This window comes from Vulpes vulpes, chromosome 12 (assembly GCF_048418805.1).
Source record: "Vulpes vulpes isolate BD-2025 chromosome 12, VulVul3, whole genome shotgun sequence".
NCBI lineage: Eukaryota > Metazoa > Chordata > Mammalia > Carnivora > Canidae > Vulpes > Vulpes vulpes.
The window spans coordinates 54,020,944-54,026,943 of record NC_132791.1 but is presented as its reverse complement, the minus strand read 5'-3'; positions in this window follow the sequence as shown (position 1 = coordinate 54,026,943).

Sequence of the window (6,000 nt, the reverse complement as noted above, 5' to 3'; positions counted from 1 at the left end):
GGCCTCCCATCCTATTTTGTCTTTTTATTTATCCACTAATGTCAGGGATAATCCATTCACAAATAAAGCAGCTAGAGCAGGTTAAGGGGCCTTATATACTGTGTGAAAGAAAATGCTGTAGGAAGAGTGCTTTCAGATGGGCCTAAAGTATGCAAAAGATTGGTCTTTTGTTTGCATTCTTGAATAATCAGTTAATCAGTATGGGCAGGGAAAACTATGGGAATGAATTATAAAAGTTCATTTGCTATTTTGTGAGCCCTTTCTGGTTGAGAATCTCAAATATCACTGATGTTTTGCTATCTTGCTTCCTGCATCCATTTTCGGGCTTCCCCACGTTTGGCTAATATGTACACAAGCTGATAAAGATCTGGCAGCTTGGGGGTCATAGGCCCTGTTAGAAGGTGAGGGAGGGGTCAAAGGCCCTGTTAGAAGGTGAGAGAGGGACCTCCCCCAAAAGTGAGAAGGTACTTTGAGACTGGTCTACAAAGCAAGCCACTCCATACAGTTCACACAAGAGTTTTAGACAGGTAACATTGACAGGGGAAGTTGGACAGATGACAATCCATTTGTGCAGTTATTCTCAGCAGTATCTTAACCTTAGTCCATAGATTTTATAGAGAAAGGGGATGCACAGAAGAACACTGTAGTGAGATTAAAACATCTACATGTACCTTAAAGAGTTTGCATGAAGCTGACAGTTAACCTTTAATTAGATCTTGTGGCACCACCTCTCAGTCAGGAAGGGGAAAGACTCTAAATCTCTAACAGATTTATGGGAGGTCAAAAGAAGTCTCCCTATATCCCAGCTTCAGTGGGCATTTCTAAGGTGTGTATATTAACTTATAAGGGGCCCAAAACCCACAGGTGCAAGAAAGGTCACAAACAAGATGGAGGGCCAAAAACAAGGCTGGAGAAAACCCAGACTTCAGGAACTTCTGCCCATAGTGCATGGCACCCATAACCCCTGGGGGCCCAGCAAAGCCACACTGGATATTTGGTTTTGTTCATTCCAGCCACCCAGGGATAAGAGGTATTTTTCGCATTGCAGAGATCTTTTACCTATATATCTTTTGTTTGTAATGAGCCATTCTCAATAAACATTATTCTCACTGAAAAAAAAAAAATGAGTCAGTATTGTCAGCACTTCTATGAGTCCCAATGAAGACTCTAAATTCTTCAAAAAAACTTTTATGCTTCCTCTGGAGGTTTAGAAAATTCCTTAACTGTCTTTGACCAAGAGATGAAAGATATGTGAAGGGGTTTACACACACCCTTAGGTAACTTAATTTTAAAAGGTAACTGTTTAACAGTGTCTCAGAGTAGAAATTCAGTTGAGAGAATTAGTGAAATTTGAGTACTCAGGTAAAGAAAAATAGAGAAGAGCAGTAGCAGTCACATCAGTCACTAGCCTTCTGTAATGAATCTCTCCATGAAGCTTTTTTAGAATCTTGAAGCCTTTTGGAAGTTTCTACATTCCAATTAAAAGAGGTATTCCATTCTGTTCATTTAATTCAGGAATTTACTTTCAAGTGCACTTCTCAATGAACCATCTTGTATAAACTGGAATATTCCCCATTATGGCCACTGTAGTACTAGGCTGTTTTTAGTAAAATGTTGCCATTTCCAAAGATATTCACAGTTCTTGGTACCATAGTTTTTAGACACAAAATAAGCATGTATGCTAGAAAGTGGTAGATTTGACTCTGGAATTTAAGGATCCCAATAGCTAAGCCTTTGGGTCTCTTGGAGCTGAACTAATTCCTAAAAGGGATGTGGTGCTGAATGCGGGTTTGTGCATGTTTATAATTATAGTGTGCCTGATGTTTTCTGGAGGTCGGTAGGTGATTTATCATCAATCTCAGTGGTTCTGTAAGCAAGTATCTTAACATAGAAGTCTTTGAGTTAGGAAGCAAGCATTCTAATAGTTCTTAAATGCTTGACCTATGCCCACCAATTTTTAGGGTTTTTTGCCTTCCAAGATCCCAGATAACAATAGCCTTTATTGGCACAAAACAAGACAGACAAATGTGCACTTCAACACATCAGGAATGACCAAAATATATCACTGTAGATTAGTCAACAGAAGACCCCACGTGCACCACCAGCAATTCCCTACATGGACTAAATCAGCAAACCCCAGGAAATGAGGACTGCAAATGGGGAATGGGGAAAGGACTCCAATGTGGAATGAGGACTAAACCAAGGGCTAAGGACTAGTGAGGACTAGTGTTCCATTAGAGCTGCCTGTCAAGCTAGAGTGAATCGTTAATGCTGGACTGGAAAGCTCAAACAAAAAATAGAATGGGGCTGAAACTGAGAGGGACTTATCAATAGCCCTCAGAAGTAGCAAGACAGACTATAAACTCAAAGGAGTTCTTGGAGTGCCATCCATTTCTCCTTGTATCTAAATGCCATCAGAAGTTCACCTGGGATCCTGATGTCACCAAATCTATTAAAAAAAATTTTTTTTTTAACCAAGAAATTTGAAGATCTAACTGGGGCAGCCTGGGTGGCTCAGCAGTTTGGCACCTGCCTTTGGCCCACGACTTGATCCTTGAGACCTGGGATCAAGTTCCTCGTCAGGTTCCCAGCATGGAGCCTGCTTCTCTCTCTGCCTGTGTCTCTGCGTCTCTGTCTCTCGTGAATAAATAAATAAAATCTTAAAAAAAAAAATCTAATTGGCTTCTTAAAATGATTCATGAATCAGGCAGCATTCCATCTGGCAAGTGGAGGGGAATTCCACCCAAGTTAAACAAAAGGTAGGTTTCTAAAGACAAAGATCGGGAACATAAAGAGGAATTTATGAGCAGGAATGCATTGTTTACTCAAGGTCACCCTCCTAAGAGGAATGGAACGAGGTCTATCAGTAAATTTCCTAGTAGTGCCCAGGATATTTCATCTTGAGTGATTAAAGATTACACTTCGGAAGCCTGAAACTAGTGCAGTTAGATACTAAGTCTTGTTTTGTTGACATGGGGCCTTAACCTAAGTAACTCCATCATGGGCCTGAGATTTTCTCTTTAGCAATATGTATGAATATCTCACAGCTTAGTATCATATTTAATAGTGAAGTACCGAATGCTTTCCTGCTAAGATCAGGGACAATATAAGGATGTCTACACTTGCCACTTTTGTTCAACACTGTACTGGAAATTGTAGCCAAAGCAATAAGATCATTTTTAAAACTTAAAAAGGAAAACGTAAAACTGTGATTTGCAAACTACAAACAGAAGAATCTAAGAAATTCACAAGAAAACTACTAGAACTGATCAAAAAGTTTAGCAAAGTCACAGAATATGAGACCAATACACAAAAATCAATTGTATTTATATATACCAACAATGAACATTATAAAAGTAAAACTAATAAAGCAAATCCATTAAAATAGCATCAAAAAGAATATATAATACAGATTTAAACATGAGGCTTGAAACCATAAAAATCCTAGAAAAGAACACAAGCAGTAATTTTTTTTACATCGGCCATAGTTACATTTTTCTGGATGTGTCTCCAGAGGCAAGGGAAACAAAAGCAAAAATAAACTACTGGGACTACATCAAAATAAAAAGCTTCTGCACAGTGAAGGAAACAATCAACAAAACAAAAAGAAAACCTAGTGAATGAGAGAAGATATTTGTAAATATGTATCCAATAAATTGTTAGTATCTATATATAAAGAACTTATACAACACACACAAAGAAACAAATAATCCAGTGGCACCTTGGTGGCCTCAGTAGCTTAAGCTTCTGCCTTCAGCTCAGGTCATGATCCTGGGATCCTGGGGTCAAGCCCTGCATCAGGCTCCCTACTCAGTAGGAAGCCTGCTTCTCCCTCTCCCTGCCACTCACCCTCTTTGTGTTCTGTCAAATAAATAAATAAAATCTTTAAATACACACACACACACACACACACACACACAAACACACACACACACACAAATAATCCAATTAAAAATGGGCCAGAGAACAGACATGAACATGACAGACATTTCTCCAAAGAAGACATACAGGTGACCAAAAGACACATGAACAGATGCTCAATATCACTCATTACCAGAGAAATGCAAATAAAAACCCCAATGAGATATCACCTCACACCTGTCGGAATGGCTAAACTCAAAAACACCAGGAACAATAAGTAAGGATGACAACGAAGAGGACAAGAAAACTTCTTGCCTCTTGGTGGGAATACAAATCAGTGCAGCTACTGCAAAAACTAGCATGAAAGTTACAAATTAAAAAAAAAAAAAACTCTATTTTGCATTTACCAAAGAAAACAAAGACACAAATTCAAAAAGATATGTGAGCCCTATGTTTATTGAAGTGTTATTTACCATAGCCAAAATAGGGAGGCAACCCAAGTGTCCAGTGATACAGGAATGGATAAAGAAGATGTGGTGTGGGGGATCCCTGGGTGGCTCAGCGGTTTAGTACCTGCCTTCAGCCCAGGGCGTGATCCTGGAGACCCGGGATCAAGTCCCACATTAGGCTCCCTACATGGAGCCTGCTTCTCCCTCTGCCTCTCTCTCTCTCTCATGAATAAATAAATAAAATCTTGAAAAAAAAAAAAAGATGTGGTGTATATATTTACAATGAAAGGATATTAATAAGCCATAAAATAAATTTGCAACAACATGGATGGATCTAGAGGGTATAGTACTAAGTGAAATAAGTCAAAGAAAAGAATACCATATGATCTCACTTATATGTGGAATTTAAGAAACAAAAACAAACAATCAAAGAAAAAAGGAAACAAACCAAAAGACTCTTAACTGCAGAGAACAAACTTGTGGTTACTAGACAGGAAGTGGGGTGAGGAAATGGGTGAAATAGGTGAAGTAGTAGATGAAGAGTACACTCACTGTGATGAGCACAGAATACTGTACAGAATTGCTGAACCACAATATTGTACACTGAAATGACTAACACTGTACATTAATTAAACTGGAATTTAAAAAACAAGTAAATGTTTAAAATTTAAAAATTGAAGGGGCACCTGGGTAGTTTAGCCAGTGAAGCATCTGCCTTCAGCTCAGGTCATGATCCTAGGATCCTAGGGATCAAGCCTTGCACTGGGTTCCTTGCTCAGCAGGGAGCCTGCTTTTCCCTCTCCCTCTGCTTGCCACTCCCCCTGCTTGTGCTCTTTTTCTGTCAAATAAATAAATAAAATATTTTTTAAAAATTAAAAATTGAAGTGCAAAAAAGCCCCCATATAACACCAAGTAAAATAAGCTAGATGAAAAAGAATACATGATATTGAAACACAAACTTTCTAAAAAGTAAAATTACAGGGGCACCTGGGTGGTTCAGTAGTTCAGTGCCTACCTTTGACTCAGGTCATGAACCCAGGGTCCTGGGATCAAGTCCCACCATCAGACTCCCCTATAGGGAGCCTGCTTCTCCCTCTGTCTATGTCTCTGCTTCTCTCTCTCTGTCTCTCATGAATAAGTAAATAAAATATTTTTTAAAGTAAAATAATATATTGTTGAATTATGAAATTGAATTCTTTCACAAGACCACTAAATTTCAATATTTAGTTATATATACTAAGAACAGAAAAATCTTCAAGACATATTAACAAAAATAAACTGTAGAAGGACATGTATGATGTGATTCTATTTATGTAAAATACATTCTTTATAAAATATGTTTAAGATATTGTTTAATAAAACCTGTTAATAGTGGAATAATAATAATAATCTACCATTCAATTCAGGAGTCACGTATAGCTACTGAACACTTAAAATGTAGTTAATATAACTGAGGAACTGCATTTTTAATTTAATTTGAATTCATTTCAATTTAAACAGCCTCATGTGGCTAGTGTCTATAGTATTAAGACAGTACAGTTATAGATACAGTGATTTCCTCTAGAGCAGGGTTTCCCAACCTTGGCCCTACTGACACCTGGGACCAATAATACTTTGTCATGGGTCTGTTCTGTATACTGTAGACATTTAGCATTATCCCTAGCCTCAACCCTCTCGGTCATAACCAAAT